This window comes from Dendrobates tinctorius, unplaced genomic scaffold (genome assembly GCF_039654945.1).
Source record: "Dendrobates tinctorius isolate UK_male_01 unplaced genomic scaffold, ASM3965494v1 ptg000051l, whole genome shotgun sequence".
In the NCBI taxonomy this organism is placed as follows: domain Eukaryota; kingdom Metazoa; phylum Chordata; class Amphibia; order Anura; family Dendrobatidae; genus Dendrobates; species Dendrobates tinctorius.
Window position 1 is genome coordinate 20,327,151 of NW_027361719.1, and position 26,372 is coordinate 20,353,522.

General features: G+C 48.7%; 1 protein-coding gene across 2 annotated transcripts in view; it reads right to left on the reverse strand.

The window, feature by feature from the left end:
- The window catches only part of NXPH4 (neurexophilin 4), a 405,809-nt gene that overhangs the window by 197,239 nt on the left and 182,198 nt on the right, over positions 1-26,372 (reverse strand). Inside the window, exon 1 of one of the 2 annotated variants that reach the window (XM_073576844.1) lies at positions 8,496-8,565. The exons of the other annotated variant lie outside the window; for it this stretch is intronic. The gene's annotated coding sequence lies outside the window, so the exon portion shown is untranslated. Of the gene's footprint in view, positions 1-8,495; positions 8,566-26,372 lie in introns of those variants that run through there. 2 annotated transcript variants of the gene reach the window in all.

Consider the following 26,372-nt stretch of genomic DNA (forward strand, 5'->3'; position numbering starts at 1 on the left):
ATACAACCCTTGAGATCTATGTCCATAAAAACATGATTCCAAGGGGTTTACGCATAAAAAAGATTCCAACTACTGTGTACTCCCAAGACTTTGTCAAAGAATGGAATCTGATTCTCAGCAATTGCTCCATACAGCTCATGCAATTAATCATGAGATATGAGTCCACCAAGCTAAAGGATTTTCAAACTGAAATTGACCAAATTAAGTCAAAGCTGGAGTCGAATAATAATGCTAAGTTTGAGGAAGAACTTGCCAACATAAAAAAATCTATCTCCAAGTTGGAAGAAATTATTATAAAACGTAGGCGGAATAAGTTCCAGCGTGACTTGGATCATTATCAGATGGATCAAGCTTATGAATGGGGAAGATGGCAGAAACCTCAAAAAACTCCCAGATCAATTTTAAAACGCAGCTATGTTTTTTCTAACACACCTGAACGACGGGTTTCCTTTGGCTCCTCAGATGTGGAATCCACTGATATTAGCTCAAATGATATTCAGAGTGATACCAGCATGAATGGCATGAGTAACACCAATTCTTACTATAGAAAACCTAAAAGGTAATTTTCAAAAAACGCAAAAGGTGGGGGGGGGGGGGGCGGAAGCACCGTAATAAATACACGGATGACAACACGCAACAACAAAAAATAGCTTCAACCTCTCAAAATGATTTTTCTAATATTTCAAACATCTCTGGCTACAATCTTACAATGGAACAACTTCAGGTATTGACATTGGGATTAAGTTTTGCACCAGATCAACATTTCAACCTTTTTAATACACTTTTGGACATAAATAAATTTGTACGAAATCTAACTGTTAAAAAGCATTTTTAAGCACACAAATCTGACTCTATTGCTAGAAAATCCCTGCACAAAATGAATACAATGGTCTTAATTTTTCTGAGCAAATGGCATTAAAAATTTGAATGAACTAGACTCTACTAATATTATTGTGTGTAAGGATGTTTTTCAAGGAGAAAATTTATGCATAAAAAATCTGAGTTTCTATCCTGTCCAATCCAGAGCAGAATGCATGGACAAGTTTCAGAGTGTTATGGAGTGTGAACTTAGAAAATTGGATTCTTCAATCAAAACTCAACAACAAAATAACAACTTGAGCTACAAACAACGAAAAGCTATTGATGAAATTAAGAAAACTACTGAAATAACAGTCAAAAGTGCAGGTAAGGGTGGTTTGATTGTGATCATGGACACTGCCCAATATAGAGATCAAATGAATGTTCTACTGAGTGACAGTTCTACATATAGAAAATTGCCTCATGATCCTATGAAGGATTTTCAAAGAAAAATTTTCAAACTAATTGAAGAGGGGGCAGCATTGGGTGTTCTGACAAAGGCTCAGGTAGATTTTTTAAAAATTGATTCTCCAACTATTCCTACAATCTATGGGCTTCCTAAGGTTCATAAAAATATATCACCACCTCCTATGCGCCCAATTGTTTCAGGCATTGGGTCTCTCACGGAACACCTCAGCCAATGGGTAGATTCTTTGCTACAGCCTCTGGTTACACGAGTTCCGGGGTTCCTGAGAGACTTAAAAGACTTATTACATCAATTTTCTAATGTAGTTTGGAATAGTGATTTTCAGTGGATTAGCTGTGACGTTACTGCTCTTTACACCTCTATTCCTCAATCCTTGCAATCAGAGCATTGGAATTTCACCTGCATAAATATAGTAACTATACTAATGAATTGTGTAATTATATCATGCAGGTTATTTATTTCCTAATGCTTCACAATTATTTCTTTTTTGATGGAGATTATCCTAAGTCATTTTACAAGACTCGTTAAGGGGTTGATTGTGACTTGTAGGAGTGCTACTACCAACAGGTGGCGCTATAGAGTTAAGGTCCTCTTCCTCTCTGAAGAGGCAATTTGCATATTATTTTCCCAGAGAAGCATTGCACAGCGAATAAGCCTCCTTACCTTGACAAACCAGAGCTGGTATGTCACTCTCCACAAGGAGAAACCTTACCCCTTAGACCAAAAATCTTAAGATATTTTAAAGTGTGTTTTTGCCAAAAAATTGGTGATAACACCTTGATGAAGTGGGTGGGCCCAAAGTGTCTAAGGCTAGTTTCACAATAGCGTTTGGAGGCGCAGCGTACGCTCGCCGTGAAGCTCTGCCCCCTGCCGCGCTTCGTCCAGTCAGCTCCGCCTATGGGCGCATGGCGCTGCATGCGACCTGCGTACCCTATCTTTGGCATTGGGTATGCAGGCCGTGCACAGTTATGCTTTTGCTGTCGCATGCACCCTTTTGACTGTGCGCCGGCCGCACCAAAATGCAACACGATGCGTTTGGCGCAGGTCGGCAATATAGTGCCACAATGTGGATGTTTCTACTTAGTAGCACAGAAGTGTCAGCTTGGTCATGAAAGTTGTATGAAGAGTCAATGATTTGATATAATGATATTAGTTATTACAACTGAAATGCGGGATGTGTAGATTCCATTAGTATTACTTACAGCTCATTAAGAAGCAGATTCACTTGTGCAAACAGCCATTTGCTGATAAGAACATTATATCAATGAATGTCAACTGAACGGGAATAACCCAATTTGTTTTACTATTGTTCATATCTCATCTCGCAGATGAAGCAAAGTCTGCCTATCAAACACTGACCAACATATAAATGATGTCAATCTATTATCCAGATGCATTGACAAGTGCCAAGGAGGTATGAGAACACATAATTATAAACTAAATTATTAATAAGCAATCTGCAAGGGACAAATTACTGATATTATAATAGATGTATGCAGAACTGAAGGGCACAGTGTAGGAGATTTGATACGACAGGGGATGTGTGTTACAATGTAATACATTATAGGGCTAACACAGATTACAATATAGGTGTTATTATTTTACTGGGGGGGAACCTGGGGATTCAGAATGGGTTGACCAAGTAGTGGACAACCTCTTTAAAGGGAATCTGTCACTCTATTTTTTTCTATTTTGTCAGCACCGACATCAGGGGCTTAACTACAGCATTCTGTAATGCTGTAGATAAGCCCCCGATGTAACCTGGAAGATAAGAAAAATGAGTTATATTATACTCACCCAGGGGCGTTCTGGGTCCAGTCTTGGTCCGATGGGTGTCACGGTCCGGTTCAGCGCCTCCCTTCTTCTAACGGTGACGTTTTCTTCTTTGCTGCCTGTCATGGCTCCTGCACAGGTGCACTGCTCTGCCCTGTTGAGGTCCGACGCCTGTGCACTGCAGTATTCTGCTCTGCCCTCAACAGGGCAGAGCAGTGCACCTGCACAGGAGCCGCAATGGGAAGGAAAAATGAGGACGTCATCATTAGAAGAACGGAGGCGCCGGACCGGATCGCGACACCCATCGGACCAAGACCGGACCCAGAATACCCCAGGGTGAGTATAATATAACTCATTTTTCTTATCTTTCAGGTTACATCAGGGGCTTATCTACAGCATTACAGAATGCTGTAGATAAGCCCCTGATGTCGGTGCCGGCAGCTGATAGGCAAAAAATAGGGTGACAGACTCCCTTTAATAGTATATATGATTAGATTAATAGCAGATCTATAATGTTATGATATTTCCAGTGTTCTCCTATTACACAATAATGTGCATAGTTTCACAAAATACCAAACACAGGTATTGCCATAAAGACCCAGGAGCTTACTGTCATGGCATTCTACTTAGGGTACATTTTTGTGATCCATGACAACCGTGATAGGGTGAGCCGCCCCTTCCAAAAAGTGCCTGCATTCCTCAAATGCCAGCTTGACCGCAAGAAGTTCTCTATTGCCTACATCATAGTTTTTCTCAGCTGAGGAGAACTTCTTGGAGAAGAAGGCACAGGGTTTGAGATTGGTAAGGGTGGCCGGACCCTGGGACAGCATAGCCCCCACCCCCACTTCAGAAGCATCCACCTCCACAATGAATGGTTTGGACGGGTCTGGTTGTACCAACACCGGGGCAGACATGAAACATTTCTTAATCGCTGAGAAGGAATCCTTAGCGAGTACAGACCAATTTTTTACATCAGCGCCCTTCTGGGTAAGATCTGTGAGTGGTTTAACCACTTGTGAGAAACCTTTAATGAATCTTCGACAATAGTTCGCAAATCCTAAGAAGCGCTGGAGCCCCTTGAGATCTCGAGGCTGAACCCAGTCAGCGATCGCCAGCACTTTCTTAGGATCCATACGAAACCCCTCACAGGACACAATCAACCCCAAAAAAGACAGTTCCTGTACAAAAAACGAACATTTTTCCGATTTAGCGAACAATTGGTTCTCCCTGAGTGTCTGGAGAACTGTCTGTAGATGTTGCAAGTGAGATTGGCTGTCCGGGGAAAACACCAAAATGTCATCTAAATAAATAATAACAAAATGGCCTATCAGGTCAGAAAACACAACATTGATGAAATTCTGGAAAATAGCGGGTGCATTAGTTAATCCAAACGGCATTACCAGGTTTTCAAAGAGTCCTTCTGTTGTGAGGAACGCAGTTTTCCACTCGTCCCCTTCCCTAAACCTTATCAGATTGTAGGCCCTCCGCAGATCTAACTTGGAGAACCATTGGGCCCCAGCTAACTGGTTACATAAGTCTGGGATGAGGGGAAGCGGGTAAGTGTTCCTAACCGTTATCTTGTTCAGTTCCCGAAAGTCGAGGCACGGCCGCAAACCACCATCTTTCTTCTTCACAAAGAAGAATCCTGCTTCCACAGGTGACACAGAAGGCCTGATATGCTCTTTGCGGAGACTCTCAGCTATGTACTCCTTCATGGCTTGGCGCTCAGGCCCAGACAAATTGAACAATCGAGCCTTAGGTAACTTGACTCCGGGTACTAAATCAATGGCGCAATCGTAGGGTCTATGTGGTGGCAGCGCCTCAGCCTCACTTTCGGAAAAAACGTCTTCAAAATCCTTCAGGTACTCCGGAATACCTTCCAGACCGACAGACGACACAGATACGGATTTAACAGCGTTAAGAAGATGTCCCAGGTTACCACATTTATCCTTACATCCCCATTGAGTGATCTCCCCTGTAACCCAATCAATGGTAGGATTATGGCATTGAAGCCAAGGCATCCCCAGTACCAGTCCTGCAGGCAAGTTATCTAGCACAAGACAACTTAGTTTTTCCACATGAGTGGAAACCACTTTTAGAGAAAAAAGTTCAGACCTGCAACAGATACCGTCCTGGGTAAGAGTAGACGAGTCAATTGCCACAAGTTTAACAGGATCCTGAAGCCTGACTGTCCCTATCTTATTAAGAGTCATAACTTTGGTATCAATCAGGTTCACAGCAGAACCACAGTCAACAAAAGCAGTAGTCTGAACTGGACCATTACCAAGTTCCAGTTCCACCTGCAGCACCATTTTTGCACGTGAGGAAAATGTACCTGAAGGTCTGGGTAGCCTCCTCGACAACTACCCAGACCTAGTCGTTTCCCGCCATCTTGGAGGATGATGGACAGGAGGGGCAGTACTTCTTCCAGTGTCCAGATTCCCCACAATAGAATCACAACTGCTTCTCCCGACGGCGTCTTCTTTCCTTTTCCTCACAGGTGACAGCGCTCACCTCCATAGCCACAGGAAGAGTCCAGGTCTCATCTCCACTGAAGAATAAAGGTGTTTCCCGTTGCATAACGCCTCTAACCCGCAGTCTGCGATCCATGCGAACCGCTTGGGTCATGGCATCCTCCAGGGAGTCAGGCGGAGGATGGAGTGCCAAAGCATCCTTCAGACGTTCACACAGGCCTCTACGGAACAGCCCCTGAAGGGCGGCATCACTCCAGGAAATCTCGGCTGCCCAACATCTGAATTCAGTACAGAACCATTCGGCCGAGTGCTCCCCCTGACAGACACTCATCACCTTGTCCTCAGCCAAACGCACTCTATCCGGCTCATCATAAATAAGCCCTAAGGCTTCAAAAAACGCATCAACAGACATTCTCTCAGGGGCAGAGGAGGAAAGCGAAAATGCCCAGACTTGTGGGGACTCCCTAAGCTAGGACATAACCACCCCCACCCTCTGTTTCTCATCCCCTGAGGAGCGGGGTCTCAAAGAGAAAAAGAGCTTACAGCCCTCCTTTTTTTCCCCTATGTGCGCTGTTCAGATTTAGTGTTAGGGACTCACAATATCTGGGAACCCTTGACGTTGGGTTGTGAGCTTATCTGCTTTGGCCAAAATAGTAACTAATACCCCATGTCTATTTATCTATTTATCTTTTTGCACTTTTTATCATTTTTGCAGGATGCAGCTAGAGCCTTTCGTGTTGGCTTGGTTTTTTCTGTGTGATGCATATGTATGGTGCTGAGCGGCCCGCCTGCTAATACTATGGGCGTCATTAATAGGCTGCTCGGACACTTTGCATCGCACTTATCTGTGTGACTTATGTCTTATGCAAGCCTTATTTGTGTGCATTTTTTCCACTAGGCAGCCACACCATGATGGGTTACTGGCTGTTCTCATCAGTGGAATGCACCTGTGGGGCACCAGCCTTTATCACAGGGGCTCTGCTGCATCCTGCCAGTGCATCAGTCAGGGTTTTTGGTGAGTTACCTTTCAAATGTGAGTTTTTTTGAATTTTGGAATTTTTTTCCCTATGAGCCCTCCTTAAATGCTCTGAAATCATCTTTGTTACCAGAAAACGTATCTGGCAATTTAACCGGGGATTTGGGTGGGACTAAAATGACATCTCTATTCCCCACCTGCTGGAAGCCTGCGGAAAGTACCCCCTGAACTGAGTCCTCAACCCGCCATTGGGACTGGGCCAGAGCTTGGTGTTCCAAACTAAGCTTCTGCAGAGACTGAGTCAAGCATTTCACCTGTTCAGATAAAGCACACATTGGGTCCATGCTGCAGAAGTGAGGAGAGAAAAAAAAATAGCAGGCCAGTTATAATGTCAGGAACACCGCACTGAACTTGCTCACTGAGCCAGTGCGCGTGTCCTGAGTAAAGCGAACTGTGCTCAAAGATCCCTGTGGAGCGGGCGGCAGCCGAGTAGATGCGTACTTCAGAACCACAGGACCTGAAGAACGTGACTGCTAGGGGCGTGGCCTAAACTCCAGAGAGCTAGGAGCTGCAAGAGAACTCCTAGCAGGGTAACTGCGAGACAAAGTTACCAAGGGGCATAGACAGGGAGGATAGTCAGGACGTAGCCAATGAGTCATATACAGAGATAGCTGCAAGGTACAAGAGGGGCGAGCAGAGAGTAGTCGGATCACAGGCAATGAGTCATACACAGAGAGGATAGTGTAGTACAGAATCAACAGGCAAACTCACAATGGGAAACAGAACCGGGTCAGAACCATTTAAACAAGCTATAACAGCAAACAGGCACACAGAGGTCAGCACTCTTGGCCAAAGGCAAAAGTATAACTGGCAGGGATTGGAGCTTCCCAGGGGTTTAAGAAGCTCTCCCAGAACCAGAAAGAGGCCACAATCATTAACCCCAGGTGTGCAGGTCAAAACCTGCACTGAGCTCCAGACATTAACCCCTGACATGCAGCTCAAAAACCTGCAGTGGGATCATGACAGTAATGTGTGGGGACAGAGCCTCATGTGGTAATGTGTGAGGACGGAGCCTCGTGTGGTAATGTGTGAGGACGGAGCCTCGTGTGGTAATGTGTGGGGACAGAGCCTCATGTGGTAATGTCGGGGGATGGAGCCTCGTGTGTTAATGTGTGAGGATGGAGCCTCGGGTGGTAATGTGTGGGGATGCAGCCTCGTGTGGTAATGTGTGAGGACGGAGCCTCGTGTGGTAATGTGTGGGGACGGAGCCTCGTGTGGTAATGTGTGGGAACGGAGCCTCATGTGGTAATGTGGGGGGACGGAGCCTCGTGTGGTAATGTGTGGGGACGGAGCCTCATGTGGTAATGTGCGGGGATGGAGCCTTGTGTGGTAATGTGGGGGAACGGAGCCTCGTGTGGTAATTGTTAGGGCTGGCGGAACGCACCAAATTATAAATACTGTAATAGTAGGTGCATTCGCAGCCCGGGGTCCACCATGCAGAGGTGGTACACTGCTGCTAGGTAATGGTGGAAGAATGGAGCGGCATGAAAACAGTCACAAGTGGGTTACGTCACCCAGTGTGAACAGGAGCGAACTCTGTTGACTCACAGAGCCGCACAGCCGCTGAACACAAATACCGGAGCCTGTTTAGCTCACAGAGCCCGGCCAAAAAGCGCACAGAAAGCGGCCACAGAACTCTACCCCAAGGACACGGGGTTAGAGTTCCTCTAGGCCCTCTGAGCGCACGGCGTCACTGCCGTGAACACCGCTATAGACGCTGGCTACGGAGTGCCGAGTCACTGATGGGGACTAATGCCTGACTCCAACTCTGCCCTACCTACACCTAAGCCTGGGCGCTAGAAGGCTAGGCTGCACAACACATGCGTACCAAGGGTAGGGGTTTCATAATGAGTCAGTCACCAGAGACATTCATAGGTGCATACATCAATCACTCCTCATAGTCTGATAATACAACGGCCATGCGAACCTTTTATTGCCGCGAGCATCCGGGACCTTCCTGGCTTCTCGGATGGGCCAATACGAACAGGAGCAGGACCTGAGCACGTGACCTTCGATCTCCAATGGGAGATCACTCCACGGGCATGCTCAGTAGCCCGACATGAGGACTTAGTCCCTGGAGAATCTCGCTGCTGAGCAGCCTGCTTTGCCATAGCTGTGCCAGAGGTGGCAGCAGCAAGCAAACCCACGGAGGTGGTCTGGGCAGAGTGCCGGGACCGACGAGTTTGCTGAGCAACCTCCTCTGCGGCTGGGGAGGAATGGGAGACCGCCGGGAGCAGGGCTCGGGATTCCCGTTGTGCAGCAACAGGACCCAATGCCTAACATTACCCCCCCTCTCTGAGCCTCTATCTGCTCAAATTCCGCAATGAGAAGTGGAGCGTGGATGTTCTCCACCGGCTCCCAGGACCGAGCCTCTGGACCATGACCCTTCCAATCCACCAAATAAAACTTTTTACCCCGCTTCATCTTGCATCCCACAATGGCATTGACCTGAAACTCATCAGACGACAGGTCTGATGTCCCGGCAGATGGCTCAAAAAACCGGGACATGTGAACCGGCTTAAGGAGGGACACATGAAACGTGTCAGAAATAGCCAAGTGTGGTGGAAGGGCCAGGCGGTAGACCACAGGATTGATCTGCTCGAGGACCTTGAAAGGGCCAATATAGCGCGATGCAAACTTAGCAGATTCAGCCCGCAGCCTGATGTTTCGGGCAGAAAGCCACACTAAGTCGCCAGGGGCGAAGGTCAGAGCAGGATGCCTGTGTGCGTCAGCGGAGGCCCTCATTCTCTCCTTGGAGGCCCGGATAGCATCCTGCGTGCGATCCCAAATGTCACGTGCCTCCACCGCCCAGTCTGCCACCCTAGAGTCGGTGGATGACACGGGCATGGGCATGGGGACGCGTGGATGCTGGCCGTAATTTAAGAGGAATGGAGTCTGACCGGTGGAGTCGGCCACAGCGTTGTTCAAAGCGAACTCCGCCCATGGCAGCAAGGATGCACAGTCATCCTGCCTGGCCGAGACAAAATGTCGCAGATATGTCACCAGGGTCTGGTTGGCTCTCTCAACCAACCCATTCGTCTCGGGATGATAGGCCGAGGAGAGATTTAGCTCGAAGCTGAGCAGAGAACAGAGCTCTCTCCAGAACCGAGACGCAAACTGAGAACCCTGGTCACTGACAATCTTATCCGGCATGCCGTGTAGGCGGAAGACATGTTTACGTGCACAAGCCAGCCGCAAGAGTGGCACCAGATGCACCATCTTGGAGAAATGATTGGTGACCACCCAAATGACGGTGCTGCCACTGGACTTTGGCAGACCCACCACAAAGTCCATACTGACCATCTCCCAGGGCCTGTCCGCTACCGGCAGGGGATAGAGTAACCCAGCAGGCCGCTGCCGAGAGGACCGATTCTGGGCGCAAGAGACGCACGCCTGAATATAGTCCCTGACGTCACGGCCATACGCGGCCACCAGTACGTCCTTGCCAAGAGATCAGAGGTCCGTTTGGTCCCAAAATGTCCCCCCACCCTGGGCGAATGAGCCCAACAGAGGACCTCTGGTTGCAGATGGGCAGGGACAAAAGTCTTGCCTGGAGGTACTGACTCGAGAGCAACCGGAGCCACGGTCCTCAGGCTGTCCGATGGGACTATCAGCCGAGGCTCCTCCGATGACACCACGGAGCGAGAAAGAGCGTCGGGCCGGATGTTCTTCTCCCCAGAGAGAAAATGCAGGGTGAAATGGAATTGAGAGAAGAACAAGGACCACCTGGCCTGGCGAGAATTCAGCTGCTAGGCTGTCTGTAGATAGACCAAATTTTTGTGGTCAGTGAACACCTGGAAAGGGTGGCGAGCCCCCTCCAGGAGGTGTCTCTACTCTGAGAAGGCCAGCTTCATTGCTAGCAACTCCCTGTCCCCCATGGAATAATTCCTCTCTGCTGGTGTGAAGGTCTTAGAGAAGAAGCATGGGTGCTTCCGACCTTGCGAGTCCTTCTGGAACAGGACCGCTCCAGCACCAACAGAAGAGGCATCCACCTCCTGAATGAAGGGCTTATCTACATCGGGGCGATGTAGAATGGGAGCGCTAGCGAAGTGGGATTTAATAGAAGCAAAGGCCTTGGAGACAGTTTCCGACCACAGTTTGGGGTTTGCACCCTTCTTGGTGAGGGCTACCAAGGGCGCTACCAAAGTTGAGAAATGGGGAATGAATTGGAGGTAGTAATTTATGAACCCCATAAAGCGCTGCACCGCTTTGAGAGAATGGGGTTCTTGCCAATCCATCACCGCCTGTAGTTTGGCAGAATCCATGGCCAAACCCTGGGCAGAGATGATGTAGCCCAGGAAAGGCAAAGACTCCTGCTTAAACACACATTTCTCCAACTTGGCGTAAAGGGAGTTTGTCCACAGGAGATCAAAAACTTTGCGAACATCTCTCCGGTGGGAGTCAATATCTGGAGAGTAAATGAGAATATCGTCCAGATAGACTACTACTGAGGTGGTAAGCATATCCCTGAAGATATCGTTCACAAAGTCTTGGAAGATGGCTGGCACATTACATAGCCCAAAGGGCATAACCAGATATTCATAGTGCCCATCTCTGCTGTTAAATGCCGTCTTACATTCGTCCCCCTCACGGATGCGAATCAGGTTATAGGCTCCTCGCAGATCAAGCTTAGTAAACACTCTCGATCCCCGTAGCCTATCGAATAGTTCCGATATCAGAGGTAGAGGATCCTTGTTCTTAACAGTTATAGCGTTAAGACCCCTGTAATCGATGCACGGATGTAAGTCTCCATTCTTCTTTTGGACAAAAAAGTATCCCACTCCTGCCGGAGACACCGACTTCCTAATGAATCCTCTTGCCAGATTCTCCCTGATATACTGAGACATGGCTTCTGTCTCTGGGAGTGATAGGGGGTAGACTCGACCCCGGGGAGGCTCAGCACTGGGCAAGAGGTCAATAGGACAGTCGTAAGGGCGGTGCGGCGGAAGGGTCTCCGCCGCCTTCTTGGAGAAAACGTCTGCATACTGCTGGTACGGCTTGGGAAGCGAGGAGAGATCTGCGGGAACCTCAGAGGTAGCGACCTTTACGCAGTCCCTCAGACACCTACCCTCGCAGGACTTGCTCCAACCGAGGATTTTTCCCGAGGACCACTCTATGTGAGGAGAGTGAGCTCGTAACCAGGGAACTCCTAGGAGGACCAGGTCGATACCTTCGGAGACAGCATCTCCTGATGAGAAGGAGACAGTGAGAGTCTCAGGGGAGCCGTCTGGTGGGTGATTTGGGACGGGAGTGTCGCACCATTCACCACTCTGATAGTGACTGGTTGAGGTAGCAGGACCAGGGGGATTGCGTGTTGTTGGGAAAAGGCAGACGACATGAAATTGCCCTCTGCCCCAGAGTCCATGCAAACCTCCACAATCAGAGTGGAAGAATTGAACTCTAAGGCCCCTTTAAACAGGAGCTTGGAGGAGAAAGTCGCTGTGTCTAGTAGGGCCCCTCCGATAACCACTAGACGTGAGCGTTTCCCGACCGCTGTGGGCACTGGTTAGCAACGTGCCCAGTCTGCCGACAACGGAAACAGACAGGAGATACCCATGCAGGCCGGGACTTGGACCCCGTGCGGGACACCTCCATGGCCTCTGGAGGCTCGGGCGGCTGACCGGGAGATTCCAGCGGTCTAGCAAAATTTGGCGCCAAGCTATATCGCTGGCTGGACTTGGAGCGCTCCAGCCCTCGCTCGGTGAAGCAAACGTTAATTCGGGTGGAGACCGTAATGAGCTCCTCCAAAGTGGTGGGCACCTCCCTGGTAGCCAGGGCGTCTTTGACATGATCAGCCAGGCCTCTCCAGAATATAGGTATGAGAACCTTATCTGGCCACTCCAGCTCGGAGGCCAGAGTTCTGAAGAGGATGGCCTACTGGCTGACCAGAAACGGACCCTGGGTTAGGGCCAGCAACTGAAGTGCGGTGTCGTGTGTGACCCGAGGTCCCAGGAACACCTGCTTCAGAGTGAGCAGAAAATGGGTGGCACTCTGTACCAGGGGATCCCCACGCTCCCACAGCGGGGTGGCCCACTCCAAGGCCCTGCCCGACAGGAGGGAGATGACAAATCCCACCTTGGCCCGCTCAGAGGGAAATCGTGTGCCCAGCAACTCCAGGTGAATGGAGCACTGACTCACGAAACCCCTGCATGATGCACTATCACCCGAGAACTTCTCGGGAAGCGGGAGGCGAGACAAGGTCGGGGCAGGGCTGGCCGTGGAGACAAGGGGCGACAGCCTCTGTAGCTGCTTGAACAGCAACCGAAGTAACATCCGCAGCTGAGGTGGAACGCTCTAGCGCTGCCAACCTACCCTCCAGCTGCTGGATGTACCTGTGCAGTCGTTGTTCGTCCGCCATTACTAGTCAGACCCTGGCGCTAGGATAATGTTAGGGCTGGTGGAACGCAGCAGATTATAAATAGTAGGTGCGTTCGAAGCCCGGGGTCCACCGTGCAGAGGCGGTACACTGCTGCTAGGTAATGGTGGAAGAATAGAGCGGCGTGAAAACAGTCACACGTGGGTTACGTCACCCAGTGTGAACAGGAGCGAACTCTGTTGACTCACAGAGTCGCACAGCCGCTGAACGCAAATACCGGAGCCTGTTTAGCTCACAGAGCCCGGCCAAAAAGTGCACAGAAAGTGGCCACAGAACTCTACCCCAAGGACACAGGGTTAGAGTTACTCTAGGCCCTCTGAGCGCACAGCGTCGCTGCCATGAGCGCCGCTATAGACACTGGCTATGGAGTGTGGAGCACATGCACTGTGGCGTGCCGAGTTACGGATGGGGACTAATGCCTGACTCCGACTCTGCCCTACCTACACCTAAGCCTGGGCGCTAGCAGGCTAGGCTGCACAACACATGCATACCAAGGGTAGGGGTTTCGTAGTGAGTCAGTCACCAGAGACATTCATACGTGCATACATCACTAACTCCTCATGGTCTGAAAATACAGAGTATCCTAGCGCATGGTCGAGCGGCCATGCAAACCTTTTATAGCCGCAAGCATCTGGGACCTTCCTGGCTTCTCGGATGGGCCAATCCGAACAGGAGCAGGACCTGAGCACGTGACCTTCGATCTCCAATGGGAGATCACTCCACGGGCATGCTCAATGGCCTGACATGAGGACTTAGTCCCTGGAGAATCTCGCTGCTGAGAAGCCTGCATTGCCATAGCTGTGCCAGAGGTGGCAGCAGCAGCAATCAAACCCATGGAGGTGGTCTGGGCAGAGTGTCGGGACCGACGAGTTTGCTGAGCAACCTCCTCTGTGGCTGGGGAGGAATGGGAGACTGCCGGGAGCAGGGCTTGGGATTCCCGTTGTGCAGCATCAAGAACCTGACGCCTAACAGTAATGTGGGGGGATGGAGCCTTGTGTGGTAATGTGGGGGGGTGGGATTATGTGCGGGGGCAGGGTGATGTGGTGGGGGTCGGGATTAGTGAGTAATCACAATGCCTCTTATATGTAGATGGTTCCAGAGTAAGCTGTGTTATACATTATTTTGCCTGCAATGGCGCTGCTAGAATATTGCAGCTTTTTTGCTTAGTGCTCCAAGAAATTGCAGCGGCCCTACTAGGAAAATGGGTTTATCCAAAAGGAACAATTTTTACAGAAGAGCTGCATTCTTAAAGGAAACCGGACAGCTGATACATGCTGCCCGTGGGTTGGGCAGCATGTATCAGACACTGTATGATTTCAGTTGCTGCGTATTTTCAGAAAATAGCATACTTGAAAAGCCACTGAGGACCAAGCTACATGGGTGACTAGTCAGACAGGCGGATTCCCGGTGTTTTTTTCCTGCCTGCTGCGTGTGACTGACAGCTTTCTCCCTGTACACGCATGCAGGGAGTGACCTGTCACTCAAAGGGAGTGGGCGGGAGAAACCAGTCTAACTAATATTCTATGTAGCTGCTGAGTTTGTCAACGACCTGCTGAATCAAAAGGATGTCGGCTAGTGATGAGCAAACATGTTCGGATAACGTGGTATCCGAACATGCTTGGTGTTATCTGAGTATCTTCAGCGTGCTCTAATATTATGTTTGAGTCTCTGCGGCTGCATGATTTGCAGCTGATAGCTGGACAAAACGCATGCGGGGATTGCCTGTTTCTTAGGGAATCCACATGTGATGAGGCTGTCTAACAGCCGCAAATCATGCAGCTGCATGGACTCGAACATAATATACGAGCACGCCCAGATGCTCGGATAACACCCAAGCTGGCTCAGATAAGACATAATCCGAGAATCACTAGTGTCTGCCAATGTCCTGTAATATCCCTTGTCGTGCTCCCCAGGAGATTGCAGTGGCTCTCGATACTGAGACATCAATATGGACACTGACTAATATGACAACGACCAATTGCTTTGAACGTCTCTCTATCTATCTAATATATAAAGCTCAAGTGTGTGTATGTACAGTATGTATGTGTGTGTGTATGTGTGTATGTCCGGGATAGGCATCCGCACCGTCACAGCTACAGCCACAAAATTTGGCACAGTCACACTTCTGGACCCCGAGAGTGTCCTAAGCTATGTTGTGAGGCGAAATTTTAACCCCGCGCGTTCCAATTCACCAAACAATTTTGCCCCTATCTACATAATGGAGAAAAAGTGTGTGTGTATCAAGCCCCGCCCCTCATTATGATGTCATAATGGTTGCCATGGCGACACTGATGTCATCGTAGGTTGCAAGCTCCACCGCTCATTATGATGTCATAATGGTTGACTATGGGATGGAAGATGTGTATGATGGGTATATGGGCAGGGGACTATGGGATGGCGGATATGTATGACGGGTATATGGGCACGGGACTATGGGATGGAGGATATGTATGACGGGTATATGGGCATGGGACTATGGGATGGAGGATGTGTGATGGGTATATGTGTACTGGACTATAGGATGGTGGATATGTATGACGGGTATATGGGCACGGGACTATGGGATGGAGGATATGTATGATGGGTATATGGGCATGGCACTATGAGATGAAGGATGTGTGATGGGTATATGGGCACTCGACTATGGGATGGCGAATATGTATGATGGGTATATGGGCATGGGACTATGGGATGGAGAATTTGTATGATGGGTATATGGGCATGGGACTATGGGATGGAGGATATGTATGATGGGTATATAAGCACGGGCCTATGGGATGGTGGATATGTATGATGGGTATATGGGCACGGGACTATGGGATGGAGGATAATTATAATTTGCTATAACTAACCACAGTTATTTACTATGCCCATGCAGCGCCGGACTCTTCAGCTAGTCTAATATATAAAGCTCAAGTGTGTGTATCTACTGTATGTATGTGTGTATGTCCGGGATTGGCATCCGCACCGTCGCAGCTACAGCCACAAAATTTGGCACAGTCACACGTCTGGACCCCGAGAGTGTCCTAAGCTATGTTGTGAGGTGAAATTTTAACCCTGCGCATTCCAATTCACCAAACAATTTTGCCCCTATCTACATAATGGGGAAAAAGTGTGTGTGTATCAAGCCCCGCCCCTCATTATGATGTCATAATGGTTGCCATGGCGACACTGACACTGTCATCATAGGTTGCAAGCCCCGCCGCTCATTATGATGTCATAATGGTTGACTATGGGATGGAGGATGTGTATGACGGGTATATGGCCAGGGGACCATGGGATGGAGGATGTGTGATGGGTATATGGGCACGGGACTATGGGATGGAGGATGTGTGATGGGTATATGGGCACTGGACTATGGGATGGAGGATATGTATGATGGGTATATGAGCATGGGACTATGGGATGACAGATATGTATGATGGGTATATGGGCACGGGACTATGGGATGAAGGATATGTATGATGGGTATATGGTCTCTCTTAAAGGCCTCTCTTAAAGGGATCTCCAGTATGAAAGTTAGGGCAAATCCACTCAGCATTCTGGTTCTGACGCCAAGTCTCTCTTAAAAGGGATCCCCGGTATAGAAGTTAGGACCGTTCCACTCAGCGCTCTGGTTCTGACCCCAGGCTGATGGGATGATGTGGGATATTAGGAGTAGTAGTCTGGTGGCTCTGGCTGACGGGATGATGTAGGATATTAGGGGTAGTAGTCCGGTGGCTCTGGCTGACGGGATGATGTGGGATATTAGTGGTAGTAGTCCGGTAGCTCTGGCTGATGGGATGATGTGGGATATTATGGGTGGTAGTGTTATTGAAATATATATGTATATGTATTTCATATAGATCTCACTTGCCTGCTATAGGCTATATACTCCATATACTGCTATATACTCATGTACTCTTACATATTCTTATACGCAAACAGATACATATTCACAGTTTGAACCTTGTAACTAGTTGGTGGAGATGACCTACTGCCCCCCCATGAGAGTCTGGGGAGCAGATGGTATTTTATGATAGCATTGTCTTGTGATATTTGTCCCAGACATAGAAAGAGGAAGTTTAGGCCAGATGTGCCAGCCAATATCAGAACATTGCTGACATTGTAAGACAAAGAGCAGTATATCATCTGACGCTTAAGTCACCTTAGGTCGACGCCCATATATGTTTATGCATTAAAACTGACCAATTAGCTAAGAAGTGAAGCCTCTATGTTAATGAGTAGCCACTCCTTTTCTGTACAATTGATAAAACCAAGTATATTCAATAAACTTCCAGAGTTTTGCTGGGAGGTATTACTGCCACCCGAGTCTGGCGTCTTTCCTTCTTTGAGCGCTCAGTAAGACTCTGTCTAATTTGGGCAGGCCACAGTACGCACAGGGGTAAATTTACCCAACTATAAATTTCCACATCAATTTGGCGCCCAACCTCGTCCTCCCTCATTATCTCGACCTCTCCCTCCTCTATCCCTCATCCCCCTCCTCCTTCTCTCTCCACCTATCCCTCATCCCCCTCCTCTTTCCTCTCCCTCCTCTTTGTCTTCGCCATCCCCTCCTCTTCAGTCTCCTCCCCACTCTCCTTCACTATCTCTCACTTCTCCTCCTGTTCCAAACCTCTCCTCCACCCTTCCCCCTTTTCCTTTTTCTCACCCATCTCTCAGTTCATCGTCACCTGCTGGCCTAGTGCCAGATCCAGACAATGAAGTGTCCCTAGTTCCACAGGGGACTCTCTCTAAAGAGACAGTTATGACACCGGGAGTAGAAAGTGAAGCACTCCTCACACATGACAACACAGGTGCCCTCCCGATACAACAGATAGCAGAAGGGAGGTGTGGGCCGTCAGACACTGCACCTGCTAACTCTGAGACTGAGGATCCTATGTGCCACACGGAGCTGCAGTCTCAGAAGGGGGGGAAATACACACACACACACACACAGAAAGACAATCACACAATGGTACAGTTCCTCCTCTGATAAAAATGAAGGAGGGACAGACATGCTACCTAGCACAAGGAGGAACTCACAGACACCAAGTAGGCAGGGGCAGATAGAGCCAGAACTCTTACACTATGTGCCCTTCACCCCTAGTCAGGTGTTCAGTATTCTAAAAAACCTGCCAGACCCAGATATGGACCCCATGCCATTTTACCGAAGAATGCAGCAGAGCCAGCAGACATATGCTGCAACCTGGAGTGATCTCTGGTCCATAATGGAGATTAAAGCAGGTGAAACACTCTGGCCAATCATGAAGGAACACTTCAAGCTTCCATCAGAATTAGATGTGCATTCCTGGGAATCAGGATCAAAGCTAATTGAACAGCTTAGAGAGTGGGCCAACGCCAGACAAGCACTCAGCCTGCATAACATGAGCCAAGCCGAGACAGAGTCTGTAGACGAGTTTCATGGCAGAGTGAGGCAAGTATTCCAAATTTTAGGCTTCACTATTCATGATCAGATACACGGACAGATGTTGGCACAGGCCTTTGTGCATGGACTAAGAGAACCAATCAAGAAACTACTGATAGTGGCCAGACCTGAGTACAGGACAATAGCAGTAGATGTCCTGCTTACAGTAGCCAGAAGCATTGAGTCCCTCCCAGGAGTACGGAGGGCAGGCCCTCCCGTGATGGCCACTGACGTGGAGGAGCAACTATCACACAGAGTTAGGAGAGCTGGCAGGTGTTTCAACTGTGGCAACTTTGGCCATTTCCGGAACCAGTGCACAGCACCCCGGCAACCCAGGTCATCCCGCAGAGGAGTAGGCCAAGAGAGAAACACAGAAGACAATGAAGAACCCTGTCCATAGGACAGAGGCAAGCCAGGTCCGCCAGATGTCATGCCCCTGACATGTGAAACCCCATCAGCGGACCCAATACCTCAAATCACTGGGGGCTGTCATATCCTTCCTTGTGGCCAATGGTGCAGTCAGAAGTGAAAATCCCCGACCCCACCAGTCTATCAGAACACTCTGTGTCTTGTATGGGGATTTAAGGTCAAGACAGACGTTCCCCAGCTTGCAAGCCCCTGAGCATGTGGACACAGCCAGGACACTCCATCTTGTTCCAGTTTACGGTGGAGACCTGCCCACCCCACCTGATGAGCGCAGACCTGCTGCAGGAACTGAAGGTGACCAAAGTGTCCCATGAAGATGTGATCTTGGCCACCTCTCCACCACAGGCCCAAGAAGAATCAATCATGCTGGTGGCCCTACAAGAGCCTCGCTCGAACAACCGGTGCAAGCCTACCCAAGGAGGTGCTGGACATAGCACCCAGAAGGCTATGGCCCAAGGGAGACTTCAAGTTGCGCCAGTGCGGGTGTCACTCAAGTCTACAACCCTGGATGCTCCGAAGGCCCAGCATCCACAGCTCATCACCCAGAGCTAAACTGACTCTGACCAGCTGGAGGTCTAAGTGGAACTGCTGTTCAAGAAACGGCCTAAGAAATTTGGCACGGGCCGGGAAAACTCTCAACCCCGAGGGACCACACCCGCTTCGTGAAATGGCTGCACTGCTTCCGGCTCCAGCGCCAGAGGATCATCTTGGACAAGATTCTGAAGGTGCTCCCTGATGTTAATCCAGGCCCTGGACCAGAAGACAGCCACTCAGCTCCTCAAATTGGTTAACAAGATGCTGACCAGAAATCAAGCTGGGTGAAAGGAACTGCTGCTGGCTGGTAAAGAAGATGTCCCAGCAAAAAGACCCCCTGTGAGAGCAAGAAAGCTCAGCTGAACGTCACCTCTGACAAAAAATAAGGACCCCAGCAAACGGTTTGGTTTCCTGCCAGCCCTGTGCCAGAAGATGGGAGTCGCTCACGGCACTGTGAAGAGCAAGGCCAGATTGAGCCGCCTCACCCACGGGAATCATCATGCGGTCCCAGCTTCTCTCGATCAAGAGGAAGACTGTGAAAGGAGAACCAGATCAGATTGAATGGTGTATAACCTGAGGACTGTGAGCGAAGCAACCGTGTTTGAAACCCCAGTTGTGCCAGATCTGCACACTCTGCTGACAAACGTGCCAGCCACAGCAACGGTGCTTACGGCAATGGATCTGCCCGAAGCTTCCCTCAATGTTCCCCCTCACCAGGACGACCAGTTCCTGAAAGTGCACAAGGGGGGTGCTGAACAAATGGACAGTAAGGCCCAAGAGGGCCCGGAACAGCCTTTCACAGCTCGCCAGAGCATTGCCCTCCGTCCCCACCAACTGGATTGTGGAGCATGCAGAAGTCATCGACACCGCTACCTGCACAGCGCTTTCCATGTCTCCTCTACTCTGCCTGGCAGAGCAGCAACGTAAGTTCTGCAAAACAGAGTCCAGTGGTGTCAAAAGCAAGTTCCTGAAGACACTGTATCGCCCACTGGACGAAACACTTGACAGATGACCGGAGGGCCGCGGAGGAGAAGATGGCTCCCTCAACAACTCTGAAGATGCAGTCCTTCCTTAGTCTAGTCTCGTACTGCAGAACTTGGATCCCTGGTGCTCCAGGCTTAATGCAGCCTCTGTACAATTGCATCAACGCATTGCAACCTTCATCTCGTACAGGAAACTGAAAGACTTCATAGTCTCTGCGCCAACTCTAGGCCTCCCTGACTACGAGAACCCATCCCATCCTGACCAAATCGGAGAAAGAAGGACCAAGATGGAGAAGGTCATGCTACTGGCCAGGCTTAAAACAGACCCACGGAGGAAACCCAGAGGCCTCTAGACTACCTCTCAGCTGGCCTGGATCCAGTTGCAAGGGGGGGACCCTCCTGCATGAAAGCAATACCCGCAGCACACGCCCTCCTGACAAGGCTGCTCTCCACCACTCTTCAGTGCTCTCAGCCGTTACCTGTCTCTACTCCCACTCCCAAGGGGGATGCGCATACGGACCCTCAGATGAAAAGTCTGCAAGATACCGTACATGGCTCCAGCCTTGCAAATGATGAAGGAAAGTTCCACACGGGATGTGCAGCGACCAGCAATCAAGACATTCTATGGTCCAGAAGGTTGTCAGCCCAAGAGCCCAAGAAGCGGAGCTGATAAAGCTGATGAAAGACCTGCCAGATTGCGAAGAGCAAAAACTTCCAGGTACTCGCATGACATGGCACCTGACTTCGGACCCATCTGGGCTGCAAGAAACTTCATCACAGCAAGCGGATCGACCGTGAAGCACCATGGAGCCATCAGAGACCTGCTGGACGCTCTTCAACTACTAAAAGTGGTGGCAGTGCTGAAGGCCAAGGCACACGGAAAACTGAACACAGTAGAGACACGGGGCATCAACAGCAGATGTGTCAGCCAAAGAAGCAGCCAGAGGAAGACAATATAGAAAATGGGAGAGGTCGTAGAGCCGGATGGCTACTACATGATGACTGAAGACAAGAAAACCTGGCAAACAGAAGTCAATGGGAAAACCGTTGAAGATGCCATCTCTGAATTGGACAGAAGTGCTGCCTCCTCCTCCACCAGCCAACAAGCTGAATCACTTCCAGGACAAAGACTCTGACGTGGATATGAATTCTGAGGCAGAAGAATGGTGCCCACCTCTACCAGAAAGGACGTATTTGATGGAGAACATTCCAGAAGATTGTCCTCCACCACCCTCTCGTGGGGAAGCTTCTCCTCCAGCACAGTCCTACGTTTGGCAGTCCACGGCAACACTCCCCGAGATGAGCTGCATGAGTCCGAAGGCATCCCAAGGCTACGACAGTTTGACCTTCCCCCTCATCCCCGGAGAATACCGGCTGGACCGGTACCAATGCAAAGAGTCCCAAGTCCTCCTCTGACGCAGTCTAACACGAGTCTTCATACAGAGGGAGGCGCGGACAATCCTACAATCAGCTCAGAGAATGTCAATTACCACAACCCAGTCACTAAACCTGACAAAATGACTTCCTGAAACCTGTACAAGAAGTAACAGGATCAGACTCGGAAGGAGGAGAAGAAAAGCTGGATGCTGAAGGCCAAAAGCACTGGGCTCCAAGAAACGGTCTACATCAAAACGTCTACCTCAAGACAGACCTAGTCTACCTCAAAACGTCTACCTCAAGACAGACCCAGTCTATCTCAAAGTGTGTACCCTACGGTGGTTCAATGAACACATGGCCCCCACACAGAATTGAAGACACAGATTAATGACCTGATTGGACTCAACTCACACCTAAACAGCGAAGATTCCCGGCAGCTGTTCGGCCACCGACAAATTTAACATCGGACAAGCGGGAAAAGTTCCCCCACATCGTCTGGCCTGAAGATTTCCCAGTAAGGAACCAGTTGGCGAAGACTACTGCAAAGAAGCTACTCTCAAAAATAGTATGCAGATATGGGGTTTCCAGAAGCAATTTCAAGTGATCAGGGACCCGCATACACAGCAAACCTAACACAAGAGACCTGATCAGCAGTAGGGTCAGACTTAGGCCTACACAGCTACTCACCATCCCACACCATAGACTAGGTGGGACACTTAAGAGCAGCATGATAAAAAATTGGCCCAAGAGACAGACAAACCCTGGCATTAGACACTCCCGTAGGCTCAGGAAAAAGCTGTCACCAATATGAGACTTTATTTGTGTCCAAACTCATTTTAGGGGTATTCTTCGTTTAGCAGTTGACTATGCAATATGATACTTTGTCTGCATGTGTAAATGAATTTATCAAAAATTTTGCTAATGTCCATTCTCGAGTTTCTCTCCTTCATTGCAAGGTCCAGATTCAGTGCCTGTTATACACGTCCTGAAGTCAGGAGACTGAGTGTGGGTGGAGAAAGTCAACAAAGAGAAGCACTCAATCCCAGATCCGATGGCCCTTCTCCAAGTGCTGATGCCACCGACCTGGAGGGAAACCCCACCTGGATCCACGCATCGCATTGCAGGGAAAAGGCCTTCATACCAGAAGATACACCTGAGCTGGAGTGATGCTGTGGATGACCTACCTGACTGAATAAATTACCTACCTGATGGAGAATACACATGCACTGACTGCATAGACTGCTAACTAAGAGACTTTGATTACATTGCACCACACCCCCTTTAGGGACAGATCTCCTGACCGCGAAAGTCTGTACAGAGGAGGATGTGTGCACTAGGAATATGTCAGTCCACTGGCAGCATAAAAGAGTTGCAGCGCTTTGGGCCAGGAGCAGGGTTTTAGGGTAAGTGATATCTAAGGGGGGATTGTTATGGAAATATATATGTATATGTATTTCATATAGATCTCACTTGCCTGCTATAGGCTATATACTCCATATACTGCTATATACTCATGTACTCTTATATATTCTTATATGCACACAGATACATATTCACAGTTTGAACCTTGTAACTAGTTGGTGGAGATGACCTACTGCCCCCCCATGAGATAGTCTGGGGAGCAGATGGTATTTTATGATAGCATTGTCTTGTGATATTTGTCCCAGACATAGAAAGAGGAAGTTTAGGCCAGATGTGCCAGCCGATATCAGAACATTGCTGACATTGTAAGACAAAGAGCAGTATATCATCTGACGCTTAAGTCACCTTAGGTTGACGCCCATATATGTTTATGCATTAAAACTGACCAATTAGCTAAGAAGTGAAGCCTCTATGTTAATGAGTAGCCACTCCTTTTCTGTACAATTGATAAAACCAAGTATATTCAATAAACTTCCAGAGTTTTGCTGGGAGGTATTGCTGCCACCCGAGTCTGGCGTCTTTCCTTCTTTGAGCGCTCAGTAAGACTCTGTCTAATTTGGGCAGGCCACAGTACGCACAGGGGTAAATTTACCCAACTATAAATTTCCACATCAGTAGTCCGGTGGCTCTGGCTGAAGGCATGATGTAGGATATTAGGGGTAGTAGTCTGGTTGCTCTGGCTGATGGGATGATGTGGGATATTAGGGATAGCAGTCCGGTAGCTTTGACAGAATGATGTGGGATATTAGGGGTAGTAGTCTGGCGGCTGTGATGGGATGATGTGGGATATTAGGGGTAGTAGTCCGGTGGCTCTGACGGAATGATGTGGGATATTAGGGGTAGTAGTCTGGCGGCTGTGATAGGATGATGTGGGATATTAGGAGTAGTAGTCCGGCGACTGTGATGGGATGATGTGGGATATTAGGGGTAGTAGTCTGGCGGCTCTGACGGAATGATGTGGGATATTAGGGGTAGTAGTCCGGTGGCTCTGATGGGATGATGTGGAATATTAGTGGTAGTAGTCCGGCGGCTGTGATGGGATGATGTGGGATATTAGTGGTAGTTGTCTGGTGGCTCTGGCTGACGGGATGATGTGGGATATTAGTAGTCCGGTGGCTCTGGCTGACGGGACGATGTAGGATATTAGGGGTAGTAGTGCGGTAGCTCTGGCTGATGGGATGATGTGGGATATTATAGTGAATGTGGCTATGCGGAGTGGGCGGGGCTCTACACTCAGCTTTATATATAAAGATATAATCACTCTAACTTGTTATAACTAACCGTAGTTAGTTACTATGCCCGGGTAGCGCCGGGCTCTTCAGCTAGTATTTATATAAAGGAAATAAATATTTGAATACTTTTAATACATACCGACAGGCACATATTTTGCCGTTACATCTGTGCCAGGAGCAGATACATGGTATATAATTAGTGTGCCTGTTAGACACTGACAGTTGTGGTTCTTCCTGCAAATTCCTGCAGATTGCCTGAGCTACTAATGGTATATAATGTACAATATCTGTTACATTGCAGGGACGGCACCATTACCTCTCCTGCCGTTTGCCCTTCATTTAGAGTCGAGGTCATAATGTCATGACTAATCTAAATCCGATAAACCATTGCTGAGGATGTTGAGGAAAACACAGAAAATCATGCATATTTCCATTCTTCTAATGACAACAGGCACATTCTGCCAGGCAGCATAGCACAGCGCTGAGACACCGCGAAAGCCATCTTATATGCAAACATGAAAGCAGACATTGTAGCAGACAGCTTGTAGAAAACTCTCACTTCCAGCCGCACATACACTATGCTAAAATGTGCTTTCATTACGAAGTTAAGAAAGTGACTTGCCCTTCCGCTAAAAATGTGAATTACTCATCAATATCAGTTTATCAGCTATCTCTGGTGGATATGACTGTATGCCAAAAAATAATTACATACAAAATGCCAGCTACCTCCATTCTCTCATTTCAATATCCTTGTTAAAAATGCAACCACTTTTCTGAGACATTGTCGCAAGAGATAATTGTATTGTTACACGGGGGCAGAAAGGATATGGGGCCGCCTGGTGCCACCACCTGATGCTCTTTCATCCATCAAACTCCGCAATGCAAATAATTAATAATTACCTCAAAGTGTCTTCTGCCTCCATAAAAATATAACTGCTTATTATTTGTATATTTCCTGTCTATACTCGTATTGCAATATCCATTTATTGCCACAACTTCTAAACCTGCAATCATGTAACCAGAGGTGAAGAAGACTGTAATGTGATCACATGGAAACAAAACGTCACAAGTGTTCATGCAGCAAAATAGCAGAAAAGCAGCTTTTCTAGCTTCAATGGTTCTACTGTCTCATGCCGGTGTATGTTAGGACAGCAGTGATGATGATGTGCCATACCACTACATTACAACTGGTTAATTCTCTTCTACAGATCTCACCTGAAGAACAGAGAGATACTGAGGCCTCGCCATTAGTCATAGTCCATGATAGTAACAAAATAATATATATATATACTAGCTGAAGAGCCCGGCGCTGCCCGGGCATAGTAATTAACTGTGGTTAGTTATAACAAATTATAATTATCCTCCATCCCATAGTCCCGTGCCCATATACCCATCATACATATCCACGATCCCATAGGCCCGTGCCCATATACCCATCATACATATCCTCCATCCCATAGTCGAGTGCCTATATACCATCACACATCCTCCATCCCATAGTCCCGTGCCCATATACCCATCATACATATCCACGATCCCATAGGCCCGTGCCCATATACCCATCATACATATCCTCCATCCCTTAGGCCCGTGCCCATATACCCATCATACATATCCTCCATCCCATAGTCGAGTGCCCATATACCCATCACACATCCTCCATCCCATAGTCCCGTGCCCATATACCCATCATACATATCCTCTATCCCATAGTCGAGTGCCCATATACCCATCACACATCCTCCATCCCATAGTCCCATGCCCATGTACCCATCATACATATCCGCCATCCCATAGTTCCATGCCCATATACCCATCACACATCCTTCATCTCATAGTCCCATGCCCATGTACCCATCATACATATCCTCCATCCCATAGTCCCGTGCCCATATACCCATCATACATATCCTCCATCCCATAGCCCAGTGCCCATATACCCATCACACATCCTCCATCCCATAGTCAACCATTATGACATCATAATGAGCGGCGGGGCTTGCAACCAATGATGACATCAGCGTCGCCATGGCAGCCATTATGACAT